We start from the raw sequence: 23,148 nt of genomic DNA, 5'->3' as shown, positions 1-23,148 counted from the left end.
AAGTGAAGTGAAGTGAAGTGAAGTGAAGTGAAGTGAAGTGAAGTGAAGTGAAGTGAAGTGAAGTGAAGTGAAGTGAAGTGGAGGTGAAGTGGACAGATGCCTCCTGGAACCCTAGCTGGCAGGATCGATGCAGGAACCCAGACCAGTGATCTCTATTCTTCTATTCCCTCCATCTCTCTCCTTTCCTTTTTCCTCTTTTCCCTCACTACTATTAAGAAATGCAAGGCATACTTTATTGCCTGCCAGAACTTATTGCATACTTAGCCAGTTATTGTGTATCCAATTAGAACACTGTGGGAAGTTAATAAATGTTTGGACTTTGAGACTTGTCTGACTATGAGTCTGAGTCACTTGTCTCCCTCGTCTGAGCGGGACATGACAATACTACATTCAGGTGGGCTGAAAAAACTGTAGAGAACATGACCTGTGAGGGAAGATTTAGGAAAACCAGATCAGTTTTGTCTGAGAAAGAGCTTGGAGAATATACCATAATAGTTTATAGTACATCAAAATTTGCTCTTTTTTATATATGGGTGTATATATGAATATATATATGAAGGCATATATATGAAAGGTGAGACAAAAAAGCTTGAATTGCAACATAGGAGTCTGGGGCTTGGATATTGGAACAAACATTATTAATTTTAAGAATAGATTAAACACCATAATGACTGCCTGCTTCCTCTGGGCATGTAATGCTTCTGCTCAGAGAAAAAGTTTTCCTTCATTTATTTTGGATAAGTGATGATAGCAATATTTCAAAGATGTCCTGTTGCCTTCAAGCAATATTTGCTTCTTGGGTCAACCAAAAGCCTGCCAGAACTTGAGAATTATGCACCTAACACAGGACTTACAGAGACAACTAATCTTTAAGACCAAAATTTATGAGAAAAGTTCCTTGTTCAGCAGCTACTTACCCTTGAGCTCATTTGGAGCTCTCTGTTTGGTCTGAAAATTACACATATATACAGACAGGCCTGCTCTTATGACTGCTCAGAACTGCCCAGCCAGAGCTGCAAGGCATATAAGTCCCTTTTAAGCCCCTGTGGGACACAGAACAATGCCTAAATATCCAGAAGGTGAAGACTTCACCACACGCCAAAGTACGACGAAGAAATTTAATGAAAAAAAAAAAAAAAAGGCAACCAGACATCCTATACTTTGTACCATATTCCAGTGCTTGTAATACTTACCCAATATGTCCTTGAGGAAGCTCCTGTTACCTTCTGTCAGAAGCTTCTCTAGAGACTGACCCAAGCCAGGTTTGGTTGCTCATGAAAAGTGAATATCCATTCACTTCTACAGATGTTATTTCCAGAATAAAGTTGGGGCCTGTCTTATTTTGCAGAAAGTCTGTATTGTCCTAGGAGGCAGAGGTTTACAGTAAGGCTACAGTATCTTTCACTGTGATCTTTTCATTTAGGTGATAGTGTAAAGGGTGACATGGAGAATCACTCTCAAGTTCCCAGCAGACTGAATTTTCCTTGTATGCCATCACACAGCACAACCAGTCCCCAGTCTTGTGTAGGGCATCCTAAGTGTTTTGTTAGACCTTACAAGCATTTCTCAAACTGATGACATTCTCAATGACCAAAAGCAAGGTCTAGTGAGTGGAACTAACAGCATGTCAATACAGCAATTTAGCATATTCACTGAACTACTCTGCATGCACAATATCTCTGGTTTTCTGTTGCAGAGGGACAGCTATCAAATGAGGGAGAATCCAGAAATTATTCAGCCAAACAGAAGAGCACATGACCTATTGCATCATCAGCAGCTGTTTGCAGTATACACTATAGTCAAAGGTAAATATTCTCAGAAATAATTATTTAATATTTATGAGACTTACTTTAAAAGGTTAGGAGTTAAATTATTAGAAAACTAAAATTGAATGCATTGATTATCTAACTCCTGAAATAATAGAGATAACTTACCATTCAAGCAACCTTGTTCTCTTTATAAACCTCTGCATCCATGTGGCTCAATCTCCATTGCTCATTCATTTCAAATAACAGCCACTTGAACCTTTCTTTCCAGTTTTGGGGGTTTGGGATAGGGACTTGTTGGTGCTTTTCTGTTATGTTTTCCTTAAAATATAGCTGGGAAGCAGCATTTGCAATTCATATTTTGACGTCTTTGTTTCTTCTATTTATAAACACTTACCACATTTTTCCAAATGCTTTCATTATTCAGAATTTTTTGATTAATTATTTCTTCAGATAACTCTTTCTTGTAGTTTTGCACTAGGATCCTGATGTTACTGTAAAATTTGGAGTTGCTGCATCTAGAGACATGAAATATGTATCTATTTGTCTGCATACCATATATACTGTTATATAAGGTTTCATTTTTGTAGAAACCTTACAAAACTTGCAGATGAACAATGGAAAAATTACATCCGATCACAACATTCTGGATAACTTTTTTTCTGATGACAGGTATTTGCCAGTCACTTGAATGGTTTGCAAGAGCTTTCTGATTTCTGCATCATTTCCATAAAGATATCTGAGTTTTTTACTACACTGTCTAGTCATTTCAAGAGAAGGCAGAAAGAAATGAAAATTAGGACAGAAAATATGACCTTTTAAACCACAATTTTAGTGCTTTTGCAAAATTTTATTATCCAAAAGTGTGTGAAAGGACAAATACATATGTGAAAGCTATCACAAACAGGAGTTATATGCCTGCAAGCAACTGTATTAAAGATGTCATGATGTTCTCCACTACTCTGTTCCCTTTCTGGAAAGGAACCAAGACCTATTCTCCTTGCTTGTTGTTCTCATTGCTTCTCCCTCGTTTCAACTTGTCATCTCCTTCTTACATGCTCTTTCTCTGACATGAGGCTCCACTGTCTGCAGCAGCAGTGGAAGATGGCAGTGTTGGCCATGAGAGCTCACCTACAGGCTGACCTTTGTCAGCAAGAGATTGTGCTCCAGCTTTGAGGCAATGCACATCAATCTTCCAAAGGTTAAATAAACTGAAGCCACCTGTGATACAACTAAATGATTCTTCTCCTAGTATTGGTTCATTTTCCTTTATATCCTCCTTTAAAACACAAAGCAAAAGATTAGCTTAGTAGTTTCAATTCAGTAAAGTTAGAAGACTCTGAAAGACTTTCTTTTGCCCAGCTTACTTTAGAGAATATATGTATTACATCAACAGTGGAAAAAAGAAAACAAGCCATCCAACTTACTGCTATTGAAATGCTCAAGTATGTCCCTGCTAGTTATATATACCAGTTTATCCACTCAATACTACCTCAGGGCAGCATAAATTGTATCCATAGATGCAGAAGCTCCACTAGTATTTTCCCCACTCCACGAAGTTTCTACTGTATGTCTTACATTGTCTCTATATAATAAGAGTATTGTTAACACTAGTGACTTCACTAGCTTGTGACAGGTTATTCCCTTGAAGAGCTTCTATTCAGACTAGCACGCAGAATCTTTACCATTTGTCAATGACATAAAACACAGGGAATAGCAGATGCCATAGCCTAGATACCAGAACAATGCTTGTCTCTCTATTTTGTTGTATTTGTGGTGAATCAGTGAAAACATAATGAGGAAGAATGAGAAGCATTTTTTCACTTATTTAAAAGATAATTGAGGTAATTCTATGAAGGTAAAGGAAAGAACTTATTTAACAAAATATATCTCACTGTAAAAAAATAATCTAAAAGCAATATTTTTAGTGATACAAGCAATAAAATCTTGAAAAATAACGTAGCTTGAATATGCATTTACATTCCCATTGCTGACATTCTTTCTTTTTATTACTGTCTTATTCAAAAGTCCAGAAGTACTCTCATATTCAAGAAAATGTGCTCTTACACAGCCAGGCTCAGACTTGAGCCTGAGATGTCTTTATTGAAGTTAATTTTACATTCTTTGTAAGCTCAGTTCTTTTTTTGTGCTCTAAAACTTGCAATGAAACTGGTAGAACTGAAGCACTTATGATTTAATCAACCAGTTAACAAACAAGTACTCAGAACATGTTTAACATGCAATGAATGTTCATGAACCACTGAAAAACAAACAGTATCAGGTTTGTGGTTTCAGCTTAACATGGAATCTTGTCCATGAAATTAGTTAATAATGAACTATCTTTTTCACTTATCTGACAGTGCTCGGTTTTGTTTTTTTTTTACAACACAACTTGCAGCTAAAATGGCATGCAGTCAGACAAGGTATTCCTAAACTTATAGAGTGCTGTCCTGTATTGAACACTGCAATGTAACCATCATCACCTATCCACTTTAAACATAAAAAGTCTGGAAAAGGAAAACAAACTTGAGTTTTGAAGCAGTTCAGGTTGTTAATAACCTCCACTTTATTGTATGTCACACAATGTTTCTATTAATTGAACATGGACCCCTTTCACATATTTAACATTCTAGGGTGTCTACCTCACATAGTAATCTGTATCACTAGACACTATTTAAGAAAAACAAACCCCAAAACAAACAAACAAACACAAATAATGTTTTGGCTTAATGATTGTTACCTTCAACTGGTTGGAATGTAATTTTTATGGCCCATGGCATCTTCTCTCTTTTATCTGTTTCAGAATGCCTGACACTGCTTCTGTCCAACATTATAAAATGCGCTGATATTACATAGATCTACGGTCCTTTAAGACCTCCAGTCATAGTATTTGTAAAGTTCATGCTTAACCATACATACCTACTGATACTGTCTTATAAAATTAGGCCCTTAAAAATTAACTCCCTTCTGGATTTTTTATTTTCATTAAGAACTTAAGTTTATGTTTGAGCTGCTGACTGTGGATGCCACACCAAAATCAGGAATGCAAGTCCAGGTTGGTCATTCAATGAAAACTTTCAGTGGGGCAAATTTTGATATTTTTAATCACATTGAGTAGAATATTAGTCCTCAGATACTGCCAGGAATAAGAAATCAGTGAGATTGGGCATGAATAACACAGTACAGATTTCAGAGGTTAGGAATAACCATAGCTATGCTTGGCTGTTGGTGCAATCCCAGTAGCCCATATGCTTGAAAAATGCTGAATAATGGGATTCTTTCTCAGTTTGAAATATAAAATGCATTTGGCAGGTATTAAATATACTCTGTATTTTGATGACCATAGGAATACTAACATTCCCAAGTTTTTCATAGCAAATATGTTTATAAATTTTATTTATTAGCACAAGTCTTGAGAATGAATTTAATACAAAATGTCACTTAAAAGAGTGAAATTATATCTCCAACTGTGGCTACTTCAGTGGTGCAAGAGGCATTTGTAGTATTTTAGACTGATTTCCAATATCTTGCAAAATAGGGCTTCTAAGTACAAATATGAAGGTGGCAGATGTTGAATGTTATGGAAGGTAAGTTTTATTAGACAAAATAGTAGAAATTATTTCTGACACAGTGAAAATCAAGGAGTCAATAAAAGTTTAATTTTATGGGCAATCAAGGATTTTGGTCTAGAGAACTACTTAAAATATCTGAAATCTAATTCCGTGTCTCTTTCAAGAACTGAGAATGTAATAACTCTCCAACAGCACCCATGTTGAAACACCACAAGTCTGAAGTAGGATACCAGGACCTATTAAATGAAAGGTGCAATTTGGAGAGGTGAAACAGTTCAATGATGAAAAACAAATCATTTCCTTGTGATTCTGTACATGTACAAGGGATGTAATTTACTCCCTGCACTGTATCTAAGGACCAGCCACCAGGCTGTAATGAACATTGTTACATTTTCAAACAAAACAAGTAGAAAACTAGGAAAGAAGTGTTTGAAATAAAAGATTGCCACTCTTAGCCAGTCGATTCAAATTTTCTGAACCTAAAGACATAGAAGTGTGTGGGAATATTTCTATTCATTTCAATGGAATTTTGTTCTGTCCTGCCTGAAGCAAACACTGGAAAAAAAAAAAAAAAATTAAAAATAAGTTAAAAAAATCCAAAAATGACTGCTCACATAGTTTAGCAGGACAGAAATGTGCTTTACAGGTAGTATGTAACGAGCAAACAGAACATATGGCCACCACTGCCAGTCTAGAATTCAATTATATCAAAACCACGTCACAGGTTCTTCTGCTTTTCTGAGAAGCTAAATGTCATTAATCATGCTTTGAAGGGGAAAGTCCCTGTTCTGCTGATACGACCAGGTTATAAATGCCCATGTTATGAAGCACGGTGACAACCACTAAGCCACTCTACACATTCAGCTATTTATTGTTATCTTTCTTCCCTTTTTTTGCAGACTTTCTGATCTTGCAAAACTCTTTAATCTTTTTGTTAATAATTGAATTATAGTTTGAAATTCTTCTTAGGATCTGTTGGAACAAAGCACATTGATGGTTAAATTTAGACGAGATTCAGCCAGATATTTTAACATGTCTTTCCTTCTAAGCCGACAAAGATTCATACTAAAAGAACTTTTCAAACTGAGCATTTTGCAAATGAATCTGCTAAGATTAACAGTCACCAGTATAGTCATATTTTGAATCATGATCCTCACACACTAACATTACATCCAAGAAAAGCCATAATGGATTTATGCTACAGTTAAGTACTGAAGTTACATAGCAGTCTGTGACTTTCAGCATTTCTTTCAAGCCTACACATACATATATATATATACAACATATATATGTGGTCTTAAAGAAATAAGACTATATGACTTACAGTGTCCCTCAGATATTGTTGAATAGTCAGGAGACCTATGAATCTGTTGCAAGAGCCTTTAATATTAAAATTTTCTCAGAAAAGAGGAATATTGAACACGTTAAAAGTAATATGAGACAACAGCACTTGGTCCTGTGCTAGCCAATATACAAAATTAATTGCTCCAAAGAGCTAACAAAAAAGTCAAGTAGTATACTTTTAGCAGACTCTAAGGAGGAGAAAATGTCATACAGTATGATCATATACTATAAAAGTGAGATATTATATATATGTATGGTAGGATCTATTAAGAAACTGGCTAAAAAGAAAGATTAAAACAAAGCTGCCTGCACTAATATAGAAAGAGAGGCACTTTTACAATGTTAATTTCACAGTGCAACAACACACTTGCAGACTCTTCTTCAAGCTGAGTATGTTTTAATGTTGACAGTATTTACCCACCAAATCCTACAGGGAACACTGACAAAAAAACCCAACTGATAATACTGTGGAACCTTCCGAGAATGGCCTGGACTAAGCCAGCTGTCTCCCATTCCTTTGCTAGCACTTTTCAAATTTCATGCAGTAAACTTAATTTTGAAACAGTGTTATATGAATGTATTTGATTTCCTGCACTTGACTTTTGGCAAAGAAAAAGAAAGGTGAACCAGTATTGACAAAGATGGCGTGTATACATAGGTGATTACAAAACAGCACATCAATCTCATTCCATCATGATGAAATTATATGCATGGTGGGCACAACTGCAACCAATGAATAAAATATTTAATTTGACCACCATGAAAAATGAGACAAAAGTGAAGGCAGCAGCAATTCTGCATAAATAAATGAGTATACTTCTATAAATGCTCTCAAGGGACTTTATTATATAGTAGAAAAAACCTGCTATAGGATTTATCATTAAAAGAATCAAATTTTTTTTTAAATGCAGAAGGAGAAGAGAATAGAATGCAGAAGCTATTCAGGCCCTGTTCCCAGTAGAAAACAAGAAATTCAATCAATAGCCAGGGTGAGATGTTCAGTAGCTGTAAATCAACAGTTTCCATTGGCATAATAGAAAGACATTGATTTACTCTACCTGAGGATTTGGCCCCTAGCATTTTGCTGTAAGTAGGAAGTTCTTAAAAGAAATGTTTAAGACAAAGGTTCATCTTGTAACATAGTACACATCTACCAATCAGAGGTGTCAAGTAGATACTAGGTAATTATCCACTCATGAGAAGATTCTTCACTGTGATAGCAATTTACTCTAGGCAGGTAGTTCAAAAACAAAAGATGAGGATTATCTGATTGGAGAGTTCAAGCAGTCACATAAAAGCATGTGTCCAAAATTAGACAAAAGACCTTTAATGTAGCCAGAACAAAGGTACAAACCCAAGTTATAATTCTCCAAGGTGATCAATGCCCTCCTTTAATAGAAGCCAAGAAAGCTCAGACACTAGCAGGAGAAAAGAAGTTTTACATTTGCATCTCCACTGAACCTAAACACCCTGCCCTTGCCATTTAAGACCTTTAATGCAGCCAGAACAAAGGTGCAAATCCAATTTTCATCTCTCCAAGGTGATTAATTCCCTCCCTTAATAGAAGTAGAGAAAGCTCAGACAGTAGTAGGAGAAAAGCAGATTTACATTTGCATCTCCACTGGACTCTTAACTTAAACTCCCTGCCCTTCCCATTGGCCTTATCTTTTGACTTCAGTGCTTCTTCTCACTGTATTCAATATACGTAAGATTGACAATGCAAGCTGGAAAGAAGATGCATTGAGCACACATCTTCCACAGAAAAAGCACAGGTTCTTGGGTTGTGCTGGAAGACACGAAAAGAAACCTCTCAAAAGCAGACACAGATTCTGTCCATGTGATATTCAGGGTAATGCTTGAGGGAAGTTCTCAGCTGTTCTGAGCCACATAAGCCATCCTCCTACAACATAGCCCACTTAAAGCCTTCAACACCAGCATCTTTGATACCCAAAGTAGAGCTTCTGTCCAATTTAATGTGCAGACTACTTTTTTAGGTTAGTCTCTGACAAAGATAGAAAGAGGTATAGAAGGACTGTGAAGCAGCAGCAGAGCACTGAGAGATCGCTGCTGACAGAACTGCTACACTTAAGGCAACCAAAACAAAGTAAATTTGAAACATTGCAGAAAGTGTTGTAGAAAAGTAGTAGTAATAGTCTAATGAAAATGGACAGGTAGTGAGTTTAATTATAAGATGGACAGCAGCTGGAGCTGGGCTTCAGAATAATCTTCAAGTCCTCCTTGTCTATCAGAGTTGAGACATTTTCACTGTCACATAAAAAACTGGAATTATATGTTCTAATCTACATAATCTTGTCACATTCCTATAATCCAGCCTGTTCAAAGTTTATCTGTAGAAAGTGTTTAGAAAATACTACAGTTCCGTTTTGCCTCAAGGATCACTGAGCAGCTGGTAGGCATGTGACATGCCTTATATATAGTTCACACTGCCTCCTCCATGAGAGCACCAGAGGTAGAGGATGAATAGGAGCTCTAGTGATAAACAGGCAACAGTTCATCCTGATGACTAAAAATAAAGAATGAAACACTAAGATCCTCTTTTTTCACCTTCATTTCCCCTTCAAAGATAAATTTTATCTTCAGTTTTCTCACAAGAGCATCCTCCATGCAAGATGAACTATAAAAATGCAGTTATTTCTGATCACTATTGCGCGAACTCAAGAATATGTTTCTTCCTTTACTTTAAAGCACGTTAGTGATGTTGCATTCACAAAATGAGGTCTTAAATCAGTCAAGATATAAATATAAAACGATTATTTTTCCTCTGACTTCCATTAATTATACCATATAGCAAATCAAATCGGGTTTAGGTACTTAGCAGAAGAAATGTGTTAACTGTCTAAAATATGTATGCCAAGTTTCAACAAAGAGCACATTTTGCTAACAAGTCATGAGCTCCTCAGAGATGTAGGTCAGCATTATTTCTGTCTGATTTAAGGGAAGCATTTGTTTGGGCAGCTGCTGGTCATAATCTGAAGTTCTTTTTTAATTGAAGCATTTGTGTCTAGTTCCACACTAGCTTTATATGTTGCGTGCTTTTTTTTACATTCTCTTAGCTGCCTGGCATTCACTGTGTTCATCCGAGGTGCCAGTTAGCTTGTCATCTCCACTAGTCACTGCACCATTGAAATGTGCCTTTGCTTTACTTCAGGAATCAAATAAATAATTACAAATAGTTAGTAACTCAATGGTCAAGTGGCTTTCAGATCAGAATATGGGTTAAAAAAGCTAAATAGGGCTTTAGACCCATTTGCAGTTCCATAATCATGTGCTCTGTCTTGCAACTCATCAGTCAGCTCCTTGGAGTTATTTACAGCTTGCAGCTGCTAAAGTCAACTTTATCCTCAGTGACTTTTCTCCACATATTGGTAAGCATATTTTGACTGACTTACGGTTTAATCACCATTCTCTGTTAGGGAGAGCAAGCCTGAAGTCCTATTGACTCAGAGAGAGCAACTTCTCCCAGGGTCATGAAATGATATGAGAATCTTGGAATTCATTTAAAAATCACTCCTATCCAGCTCACCCAGCAGCAAAGAAAAGTTTGAGATCTCCAAAGACTCAAAACAAGAAGGCATCAAGAATGGCTTTAAACCTCATGATTAATTTTAATTTTTAAAAATCTAACACCCTTTTCTTTTGTTATTCACTCAATATAATAAGTAGTACAGTCCAGGTGGCACCCTTTGCTGTATGTCCCCAGAGAGAAATGAGAAAGCATAGTCATGTGGAGTAAATTCTCCAAGAGTTACTCCTCCTCCAAGAGTTACCCCTTCACATGATGGGTAACCAGTCAAGACCATAAGCAAGCAGAGTAGAAAGAGCTTCAGCTCCCGCTTTAGCAGGCTCTCTGAGTCAAAGGAACCAGTTCACAGAGGGCAAGGACCTGTGCTAGAGGTCTGAAGGAAGCTTATTAATTTCCTCCTAGCAGGAAATGTCATAACCAAGAGCTACATGGTCACTCACTGAGACACTATCTGATTCCTGATCAGCTTTTGTGCTACACAGCATCAGGTGCATTACACTGCTTCTCTAAGTGTGAGCACTTAGCTGAGGTGCTGTATTTTGGAAGCTGGTTCCCCTTGGCAATCATTAGAGAGGGGCAGGTTCTTGCCAAGTATTCATCAAATCACCTAATGCCCCCTTAGCTGCAATTCTCTTTCCATGGACTACACAGGGAGCTTGAGAAGTTCTGGCTTCCTGTTTAGCTACCTGTTTTTCCTGCTTACCTCCAACAGTGTGAATATCCTTACAGTCACAGTTTGTAGAAAAAATGCTGTTCAGGCCTCTATGATTCACAGCAGGAGAGGAAATTTCTTCCCAAGACCATGTATTTGGCATCCTGTCATTTATATCACACACTTCTGACAGAGATAGCCTATCTTCTGCCTGCTGATAGGGAGACACAAAGTTGAAGTCAATGAATCTTTTGTACAGGAAACTGCAGTTCATCACTCACTAACATAATGTGGAACATCCCCTACCCACTGAAAGTGTGATTTTCTCTCAGGTGAAAGGATGCCTATTTCATCATTGTGTCATGGTATTTGTTTTTTTAGAGACAGCAATGATAGTTTAAAATAAGAATTGTTTTCTATTGCTAATAAAAAATTAATAAGGAAGAACACACTCAAAATAATAACAATTATTAACAACCTTTTCCTGTTACTTATTTCTTTATATATAATGAAGCAGGATTCCTTCCAGACAAAGGTCACAAGAGTCACCCAGTCTGCATACAGATGCATTGCCCCAATCCATCCCACCTCACTAAGACACCTCAAAACACCACCCAAGATCTGATACCCTCCAATGGAGGAACCTGGTTTTCCCCATAGGCTATACAGGGGATCAATGACAGATGTAAATATAGTTAGTTTTTTGACTGGTTAATGGCACAAGGGCCAGATACCTTTATAGATCTATTTTACAATTTTAAAGTATTTTTACATTTTAGAGAAGTTCTACAGTAATTTCAGAACCTTTCATATAGAATAACATCTTTGCTTGGCCAGTTGGATATGCTGATACATGGTACATAATCCCAAATAGCCATGTGAAATATGTTGTCTGCTGTCACCGTGTGAGTTCAGAGGGCAACTGAGCACCATGCAGCCACTCTTTCCCTCCTTCCCCTCAGGGATGGGGAGGAAAAAATGAAACAAAAGGCTCGGAGATCGAGATAAAGACAGAGAGGGATGACTCACTAATTACGGTCACAGGCAAAAGACAGACTCTATTAGGGAAGAAAGAATATCAATCTAACCTGAACACCACCACCACCACTACTAATTTACCAATCAAACACAGTAGGACGGTCAGAAATACAACCATATCTTTAAAACACCTTTCCCCCACCCCTCTCTTCTTCCCAGGCTCAGCTTTGCTCCTGATTTCTCTACCTCATTCCTTCCAGAGGCACAGGGGGACAGGGGATGGATATTGTGGTCAGTTCATCTCCTGTTGTTTCTGTCACTCTTTCCTTCTGAGGGGGAGGACTCCTTTCACACTTCTCCTGTTCCAGTGAGGGGTCCCTCCCACAGGAGACAGTTCTCCATGATCTTCTCTGACATGACTCCTCCCTATAGGCAGCAGCTCTCCATGAACTGCTCCAGTGTGGGTCCCTGACGCAGGCTGTAGTCCTCCCTCCACATCTGTAGAGATTGCAAAATGATAGTAAACCACCAAGCAGATAACTGAGATCAAAATATGGAAATACATATAGGGAAATGTCAAATTATGTTAAGAATGGAGTTTAAAGTGATAGTGCCAAACATCTACCTGTTCCCACTAAAGTTAGCAGAAATATTTACAACAGTAAGACACCCCAAAATCTGACCATTTAGTAAGACGTCCAGAATTAATTTAGAAGACAAGCAGATCTAGTTTTCAAAAGCACCACTTACTCAGGCTTTCTTTCCAAACTCCAAAGCAACTGCTGGAGTATAGCTGTTGAAAACAGAGCATTTAACTAGAAAACTCAGTATGTATCTAAGGCACCAAGTCTCAGACAATCAATTAAGAAAATCTTCGTCCATTTATTTGCTTGGATAAAGCAAATAAAATTAAGCTGTTTCAGCTGCCAAATACACTGAGGGAAAGTGAGACCCTCTTGAAAGTAGAAGTTATCATCAGTAAAATATGGTCATACACGTTATATGCTCTCAGAATATACCTAATCAGTTTCATATAAAACTTAGAGAAAGCAAGCGAAGCAGAGTGTGGAATGCTACAGAGCACAGGCAAACACAGTTTTTAAACAAGACTTGAAGCTCAGACCCAGAGCTACAGCCTTTGGGCCTCACTGAATTTTTATTTGAGCACAGTAGTGACTTTTATTACTGTTCTAATACACAGGAATGTGTCCTAGAGATTGCACTGACAGCTATTATCCTCCTGGGTGCATCAGAGTAAGACAACCAAATGGCTTTGCAGGGGCATTTGTTCGAGTGCAGCCAGTGTGTCACAACAGACAACGTGTATGCAGTAAACACCATGACCTGTATATACTATCCTGATTCTCTCACATACATAAGGCTAGAAAAACGTAGCTCTTAGTTTTGTTTTCATCTTACATGTTGGGTTTTTATCTGAAAAGACCCTCACCTCAGTACAGACTAGTCATAGCACCGAGTCTGGGGATGTTCATTCCCTCTGAAGTAATAAATGGCCAATTCATAACAGGGCTGCTTTGAGAACCAGCAATCAATACAGGCACTAAAGTATGGTTTAGACAGACATTCCGGTTCTTATCGGTGTGCACAGAAAACGATAACACAAAAACACTGATATCAGAGTACTATGTGGTTACCTCATCTCTCTTTACTAGGGGACACTGCCCTTCATCAGTGTCACCAACAAATCAATTGGTCACTTAAGAAGATGTCTGTAAGTGCTCATCTTGTCTCTTGCTTGAAATGTATTGCAACCATTTTTCCGTTAAGTTTCACATAAAAAGGATTTGCTGAAGCTGTGCAACTGGGATAAACGAAAGAGCCGATTTACTGAAATAGCTTAGAATTGGTTTAATATTGCAGTGGTGTCAACAAAGCAGATTTTTAAAAATTCCCCCCTTACAACAAAGGAAAAATATCCACTCCAAAGCCACGCATAAAGGGAATCTTTTTAAAAAAGTTTTCCCACCTGTCTGAAGGGGAAAACAACATTGATCTGAAGGGCTTTGAGATCTACAAATGAAGTCAGCACCATCAACTGTATTTTTAAAAGTGAAGGGACAACCAATGCTATAAAAGAAAAATACCTTCACCTTAGCAAACCTGACAGAAGAGAAAGATGAAAATAAATAGAAAAATAATGAAGCAATGTTTAGTGCTTCCACAGAGTCTCAGTTTTCCTGGATCCATAGTCCTTTTGAGTCCTGAAGCAAAATTTCCATTCATACCATTGCCAATTTATGATCCACCACAGGTATCTGAAAGGCCTGAATTAATGGCTTCAAAACTGTAATTCCAGAGTGTCATGGGTAAGACTGATTGCATATGTGATAGAGAACCAATATTCATGAGAGTGGCTTTCTGCATATCTACCAGCTAGACCTCAAAGGACTAGAGCAATGGATCACAAAGTCTGAAAGTCCTCAACAGGGACCACTGAAGCATCCAGCTAAAGTGTCAGGCTATCACACTGCTACTCAGCTGACAGCTCCCAACTCACCTGGACAGCGAGACTCCAACATACTGTCTTTCTTGCAGTCCCAGCACTGGTTTATAGGCTTGAAGAAATAAGCTAACATCCTCTGCCCTCCATATGCACAAGGCTGCACCATATCCCAGATGCACACTTCCCAGTCTACAGTTAATAACTAGATAATTTTGTAGCAGACTGTCTTTAAATCTGTCTCATACACAGATTGACAAAGGCACTTTTCCCTTTAAGGGCAGCTTTTCTCCTCCATACTGTTTTACTTGCTGTAAGTGAAAGCTTGAGCTTGTATCACAACTGTAAGTGTTGTTGTTGAGTAAGAAGTTAGAAAATAAGTTCAAAAACATGATACTAAAAGAAGCATAGTCAAATCATAAAATGCTTATTGTCATATATCTATTCAGGATTGCCCACAGAATCTTATCACCACTGCATAACAGTTTTGGTCCAGTACTGAAGACCATGAAGCACAAGCAATAACACAGTAGGTCTACTTACAACTGGAGTGCTCATATTAAACTCAAGCATAGACAAAAGGATGAACTATGGTATCAAAACTATAAATATAATGGCTAGCAAGGAAGTTTCCAGAAGTCACCAGGTGTGTAGCCCTTTATGTAAGGAAAACATGCTCTTTAAATGGCACCGTCATTACGTAAGATTTCCCACATGCACATAATGTGAGAGAGCCCAGACAACATTTAGCTCTGCAATGTAATACAACCACATTAATCTCAATCATTTTTCACAGGTATCTTCTGCATCCTGGAAAATGTGAACCCTGGTCTGGGGATCTGTCCACCCTGTAAGCATGTCTATACCTAGTTCTTCAGTCCTGATCTCAAGAGCTCACCAGCTACCCAAACACAGAACAACTCTTACTACAGTTCCACATCTTTGGCTGTCAGTCTGTAACCACTATGTCTGCAAAGGCTGTAAAATATTTCAGCACAAGGCATGGATTCTATTTGCATGAATGACAAAATTATCTATATTGGGGCAGCTGAAAAGGTGTGGGTTATGCTATGTGACCTCAATAGGGTTCAGTATAAACTATGAAGCTGGTATGGTCGCAGCTGGAAAAATATCTTTAACATCTCAGGAGGGGGCTGATAGGCAGTCTCACAACTGCCCATATCAACCACTCATTTCTAGAAATATGGTGCCATTTAAGACACTACAATAGGCAGTGAGTATTAAAAAAACCCTCTACAGGAAAAGCTGTCTAAACTGCAGCTAAAGAGATAGCACTGTTTTTGTTTCAACTTGGACAGATTCTTTGCTTCCAACAACTTTTTTTTTCTTTTTCTTTTTTTTTTTTTTTATTTTTTATTCCATTGATGCTAGCTGAAATTATCTGTGCTCTTAGAGCACTATTTTCCACGTCAGACCACAAGTACTATGCCTTAGCAATGGCCATTAGATTTCATTGGTCAAGGTATCATTGAGAGCCCACACATACGATGCTAGGACTGTAAAACAAGCCAGTCTAAATGTATCCAGCAAATAGGAAAGGGGAGTTTGTACTTATATTTCTCTGGACTTCAGAAGTAATTTCTCCATTTAGTAGATATTGAATCAACTTGAATAGCAGTAGAAGTAGAATTAAATACTTAAGATTCTTACACTCACTATAGTTTTAGTTTATATCATTTTCATGTTTGCTCCTAACATCTTTTCTCTACAGTTTCCTCACTACCTGATAGGCAACCACAAAATAAATTAAATAATGAAATAATTCAATAAAAACTGAATTTATTTTAGAAAAAAGATAAAGGTTTTAATCTTCTTAAATTGGTCCTTTGATGTGGATAATTTTCAAGACTGGATCTAATATTATAAATTGAAGGATCGTGTGAGGTTTTGTCCTTAGACTAATCAAGCTCCAGTGAATCTTCTGAAGAAAATGAAGTGCTAATAATAGGAGAGAGTGCAAAGCTATTATGTATCAAGGGCCAAAGCCTCTAGTGTAATGAAATAAGCAGAGCATGTCTGCAAACTTAGGCAAGGTAAAGGCAAACATTTCTATTGCACATTTCTTTAAAAGAAGATAAAGAGCACTGAATCAATAAATCACTGAAAAGATTCTTATTTTGTACAAGCTGAAGGTCAGTACAGGTCATTCCCACTAAAGCAGACAGAGTTTGTTAATTTAATCCAGCAGATTTGGCAGGGAAACCAAACAGGGATTTAATCAGCAGCAGAAGGTGGTGAACATCTCTGAAAATTTAATAATCATTGTGCCAGACAGTAAACATCATTATGGAAAGTAAAAAAGGAAAGAAAAAAAGTGTCCCCTTTTCATGCTGTTCATTAACTTCTTCAAACGGGTAATAAATGATTTAAAACAACTGTCTCTGGAAAACAGAAACACCACATATAAGAGCAGCCAGTCAATAGTTTAGCACATTTATGATGACATTAAACTTCACTTAACTATAGCTCCTCCTTCTCCTGTATTGTAATTCTTTCTTTAAAAGCTGCCTTATGAAGTAATACTGCTATTGCTCTAATAAAAAAAAGAGATTAATTTACTCTTTGCTTTTTTCAGTTCACAGAAAGACAAGAAAATCAAATGTTTCCAAATACATTTCCCTATATTTTGCAACAATTGCCCAGGGTGGGATACTGACATCTCAAGCTCTTCAGAACTGCTAGTATTTTGTCTATTTGGGGTTTGGATTATTTTTTCGTTTTCACAGTACAGTATTTGCAATAATGCCATCAGCATTTTATTTCAGCGATGAAGCTATTTCTACCACAAAACACTTCTTTAAATCAGTCTTTGTTTCACCTACATCTAATTAAATGGCTTTCTTCGCCATATATTTATTATATACTCATATTGTAAGAGGATAAATTCTGTCCTTAATCAGCAGAAATTCAGGTAAGCTGATGTGCTAAAATAGTTCATGTCTTCCACTGACATAAGACTTAATCCTTGTGGTTTACAAAGGAAAGTCATAAAAAGGACATTTATATTCTAAATTAAAATAAATCCTTTGCTGAAGTCACACAGATGATCCTGTACCCAGTAAAGTTACATTAATCTGTAGAGACCTCATATTCACAGTACTTAAATTTCAGACTTCTGCAAATAAAAAGAGAAAAAAATGTGTATCAGAAAGTTTTTTTGAGACAATCTTCTGTTCATACTGGAAAACTCAGTAGTTCAGAATTCCAAGCTTATATATCTATGGAGGAAAGTTAATTATTTCTCAATTTCTCCATGAAATAACATTTCAGAATTTGCATAATATTCATTATAACCAAATTTCCAGCAATCTTTGATCAAAACCTCAATATTCCATTTTTAGGAAAGAGAACACTTTTTTTGATGCTAGAAACATGCCCACCAAATAACCTTTTCTGAATCAAGGAGACACCCAGCCACAAACTAAAATATGCATGTTCTTCACCTCAGTTAAGATGAATGTGAGACTAGTAAAATAAATAACACATTTGTAACCATCATTTTACATTTACATTGATAGGGTAAGAAAACAGAAATTGTGAATGGATTCTCCTGGCTTGATCTCACACTTCTGTTGGTTAAAAGGAAGCCAGGCAAAGACAATTTGGAGTTAAAATTCAAGCACTCTGTTAATTTAGTGCTTATTTTCATCTGAATAACAGAAATAGTTATGCTGCTAGTGACAAGAAATAAAACATGCTGAAATCATCTTTGATGATGCTCAAGGTGTAAATTGCCCCTTTCATCTGAAACAAAGTACTGCATCTTGCTGCTTCAACAGAGAAATTGATTTCTGCTCAAGCCATTGACAGTATCCAACCAGCACATAGCATACATGAAATACTACTGACATAGCCAAGGATGTGGGGACAAATTTCAAAGCATTATTAATTCCTGCAGACAGGACCTCCATTTCTTTATCAATTCACTTGTGGGAACCACACTCAGCATAGTGCTCTCATGCAGTGTAACTTTATCTACAGGGGCTGAGGCAAACTGGGGGAATTGCAGCATTCACAGAGACTGGGAATGTTGCTGAGGTATTGCACTGATAATGCACCGTTTGCTTACATTTTTTCGTGCTATGTTCCACAAAGAACCTGAAGCAGATCCATTGCTGGTGATGTGTGGAGAGGTCCGTATCAGAGGCAGGAAGCATTTCACAGATGCCATTGTCAGAGTGGATCTCCCACAAATTATTTGTAGGATACATCTACATTACTGTTTCTGTTCAGATCAGAAAAGTACTTTTGAACTGAATCTCCTGACCATTCCCACTTACTGCTCTCCCTGTCACATCTGAGGGTGGTTTTGGACCACATCAGCTAGGGCATTAGGGCTGTTAATGAGGTCCAGTGCACTGTACCGAGCAAGGCAACAGCAAAACCCTTAAACTCTACATTCCATCTGTCATGTCCTCTGCACCAACCGTTTTGCCCTGCAGATCTACTCCTACTTTGTTACAACACTTGCACACAGGGATACAGCCAGACTGCTTTGGTCTATCTGGGGTGGACTGGGACAGTAATCAGTGGTTTCCTTCACAAATTCTGAAACTAACTTGCAATAGTTATTATGTGCAAAAGGCGTTTCATTCATTTGGATGGATGTATTTTATTTACCATAGTAATTCCTTCATTGTAAACACAGTGTTAGAAAACTGTGATTTTCTAAAAAAAATGAGACATCCAAAACCTATCAGATTTCATTGGATGCCAGGCACCTAACTTCGGTGAAGAAAATCTTAAAGTTTGTCATGTGGCAAGTACACTAAAATGCCTTTTATTAACATTTTTACTGCAAAAGAAAAATGTATGCTTGCAAAAAATGCTTTAATAGCAAACCCACTACTTGCTAGAAATGCTTGGTAATTTGATACACCATGCTATTCACAGCTTCCCCTTAACAGTGGTAATTGAGTTAGGCCTTTCTATTACAAAATGCAAAAGCAACTACAGACTTGGCTCCAAGAGTAACTCCTGTTAGTATGAACAGTTTAAGATGTATGGCATTGCAAAAACAGTATCTGTCAGAGTAGACAGCACCCACTAGGCATTTTCAGTTCTATCTCTATGTAAACATTTGTCAATTCAGTGTTGTACTTCACTCTATTTGCTGAGAAAACCTTCCAGGTAAAAATGGATACTTCAAATTTTCAATACAGATTTTGACTTAGAAAGTCTTAAAAGATCATGTATAAGATTATTACCTAATCACTCAGAGGTGAAACAGAAGAACAAGACTCAAATTTTGCAGAATTTATAAATGTATGCTGCTTCAATTAAATTTTTTTTTAGAGCTGATCGTGCCCTCTTTGTCATAAGAAATTATTTTAGACATTTCAATTCATTGGCTAAGTTTCACAAAATTCCAAAGCTACATTTTGTTCCTGAAGTAAAATATTGCAAAAATAAAGCTAACTTTTTAAACTATTTTAGAGATGATTCATATCTGATAAGCTGTGAAAAACTGGAAAGTTACAAAGGAAAAAAGGGGGATGTAATGAATTTAACAGAAATGCCACATGGTTCTTTTTTAATGATGTTGATATTTTAATCCTAGAACAAATGTTTACAAGGTTCCAAATGTTGGCTGGGAAATAAAAAACTGCTAATTATTTTGCTTTTAAAAAAATACCTTTCATCCTTCAATAGATCTTTTTAAAATCTATTTATATCATCTGAATATTATAAATCATAGATTTTAAAAAATACTGTGATCATAAACATACCTGAGATGTAGATCACAGCCAATAAAATGATCTCTTCATTTTATTTTGTGGGATACAGTTCTTTTATAGCATTCTGAACCTTTATATATTTTCTCCCAGTAAGTTTTGCTGAAGAGTTCTAAGGTTTTGCTCATGAAAATGAGTTTGAGTACTGGATAACCTCTGCATCTAACAGCACACAGCATAGCAAGAGGCTAACACAGTCTATGGGGATTAAAAGCTCAATGGAAAAAGATCACCTTAGTGAGTTTAAAAATCATATCCCTTAGAAAACAGGTATATAAAAGCAGTGGCTGTGCAAACTCTTACTTACTTCATCTCTATGTAAGAATGCCTTCAGAGATACTCTATCAGCTCTGAGCCTCTCCTGTTTGTTTTCTGGAGAGAGAATGATTTACCAATTTTGGTACATAGTACTTAGGGCTGAGTGAAAAGAAAAATCTGTGGAATTGGTTATACTTCTGTTCTACAAAACCCAGAAAAACTATAGTGTAAAAATTATTTGATTGCCCTTTCTCCTTCTTTGGATAAATAATGAGAGGCTGCGATCCTGCTTCAACTTCCAAAACCAGAACAAGAGCAATCTCAGAATCAGGATCTTAGACAGGGAAAAATCCAGACCAATTATCTTTATCTTCATTATTTTAGAGCACTGAAAATTTTGCCAGGATATTATACAGTGCAAAGAAACATAGAGATGATGCCCCAAATTTCAGACAAAGGGGAAGAAGGATGTCAAGTTGAATTTTCAGCTATCTTGATGAAGGCTATGCATGTTCTGTGGAAGAACCTGTTTAAATACATTTCAAAATTTGTTTTAAATAGGTGACATGGCAGGTACAGATTTTGAGAAGAGGTTAGCCCTAGCAGAAGACCCTGTAGAACAGGTCCTCCTGCCAGTTTAAACCATCTCAGCATAAACAGGGGATGAGTCAAGGAATACCTTTTCTATAGATTTTCTTTAACTTTTTTCCTGGACTCAACTCTGTGGGTGGGGGTGGACTTTTCCTAGAGGTGTGTGTATAAAAAGGCAGTGAAAAGGTGATCTATATAGCATCTTGCTCCATCAGTAGGAATTTAAAGTTTTCCGTGTGACCAGTAGCTTGTGACTTTGGAATGGTGCTGTGTGCCTCTTGCTGTCTTCAAGATTTTTCGGTCTTACCTTCTTGAATAGTGCGTAATAAAATTTACTAATAAAAAGAAAGCAAGAACTTTGAAAAAGCAAAGTTAAGCTTACATGTGAAGATAAACAAGAAAAACTCTGCCTGAAATACACCTGAGAGAACTGGGCCCAACAAATATCTTGTTAATCTTGGTTATACAACTAAACCTACTGAAAACAGGCAAACACTTGCAAGGTACTTTTTTCAAGTTGTTACAATGAGCAGTACCACTTCCCACTATTTAGTTGTTTCCAAAGATTTAGAGATGACCTTCCTAGTAAGGTAAGGCAACACGGCCTATGTGTCATATATGAGCTACTGAGTGAGCTAGAATAATGTCCACCTGCCCTCATAGATCTCATAGAGTTCCCTAATGACTGATAAAATCAAATCTTTCCTCTATTTCTGTCTAAAGGAAACAATGAAGTACTGAGATCAGTTAGCCTTTCATGGTAGATTGTTCACTCTAGAATTTAGTCTATAGGCTTAATCACGTGAATAAAAATGCAACCTTCGAAGGTTTTGAAAAAGATTTTAGCTTCTCACATAATGTGATGTTAAGGTACAGATAAGTACTGTGTGGAAGCCCCATTAAGACAATACATAATTTTGATTTCGCATATATCCTTAGCTGTTTTACAGAACACTGAATTCAATTTAATCCCAAACATGAAAAGCATGAATTAATTAAACAATATATTATATTAACACAGATATTTCTGATTCTACTTCTTAGCCTTTTATGGTAGAGTAAGCATTTCCCTGAATTAATGTACACTGTTAATAACAGTATTTCGAGGAAACGTATTTAAAGACGTAACAGTTTATTTGAAGCAGCCAGGTAAAATGAACAGCTATTCTAGTATCTTCTAAAGGCTATACTAATCATGTGGATTGTGTCCCCCTTTCCACCGTGGAAGTTGAAGCAAAATACAGGATTGGTTCAGAAACTGGGCAAAATTATTTCCAAGTTGTGAAACATCTTTCTTGATCCTGCTTATTTTATCACTTTGAATGAAACATTGACTGAGAACCTGCTCAGTGTCTGTGAAATTGAGACCTCCCCACAATTACCTTCCAATACTACCAGCAGGATTCACAAACGGTATACAGAATTTCTCAAGATTATCAGTGCGTGACTCTAAATAAGTTTCTGCTTTCAGTACACAAGAAGTCTGAATTCAAAAGGTATTACCTTACGCCTAAATATGTCAAATCCAGTGAAGTTGCAGTTTCAATCTTTAACACAATTTAGCTGTGCAGAAACAACTGCTAAAATGGCAGTACTCAGTGATACAAATTTTACACTGCAGAGTTTCTCAAATTTTGGCCCTTTTTACTGGCAGCAAAGTGACTATACACTGGATAAAAGGGAAGTGAGATGATAATATATGTTGCAAAAAATATTCACTGGTCATGTTAAATCCAGCTGGGACATATAGAGCTCCTTGGAAGAGGTATGATATACAACTTTTACACCTAAACATCTCTGTTTTATTAGAAACATTTGCACTATGACAGAAGGAAAATGAAAGGAAAGAACAACCATGAATACATGAACAAGAAGAAATGGATCCACTGAAGAAATAGATGTTATGAAGAAAGTATAGAAACAAAATGAAGGAGGCCACAAAAACTCTGGTTATTGTACTCTGTAAGTGACTACATTTATGAACACAGTCTTCATTATGAAAGGCATTTATGTGCCAATCATTATTCTGAGCTGTGCCTACATGAAAAACAAATCTCTATTGAATACAGTCTTTGGAGTTCAACGTGCACCCACTTCTGCCTGCTTTGCCATTGGGTCCTAGATCCTACAAGGTCCTTTACTCCAATGTCCTTTATAATACTGTGCCACCAAAAAACTTGCCTTTTTCTCATAACCTGTCTTTGATTTCTGATTGCTTTCCTATGT

At 36.9% G+C, this 23,148-nt stretch overlaps 1 long non-coding RNA gene across 1 annotated transcript in view; it reads left to right on the top strand.

Annotated features, from left to right (window-relative positions):
- LOC113476689 overlaps positions 1 to 22,839 on the top strand; it is a 42,004-nt gene extending 19,165 nt beyond the window's left edge. Inside the window, exons 2-3 of the long non-coding RNA XR_003397763.1 lie at positions 1,697 to 1,805; positions 22,732 to 22,839. This is a non-coding gene — a long non-coding RNA (uncharacterized LOC113476689). The remainder of the gene's footprint in view (positions 1 to 1,696; positions 1,806 to 22,731) is intronic.
- The last annotated feature ends 309 nt before the right edge of the window (positions 22,840 to 23,148 follow it).

The sequence above is a fragment of the Athene cunicularia genome, assembly GCF_003259725.1.
Source record: "Athene cunicularia isolate RWA chromosome 2 unlocalized genomic scaffold, athCun1 chr2_part1, whole genome shotgun sequence".
NCBI classification, from domain to species: Eukaryota; Metazoa; Chordata; class Aves; order Strigiformes; family Strigidae; genus Athene; species Athene cunicularia.
This window is presented reverse-complemented; position numbering and strand designations above follow the sequence as displayed.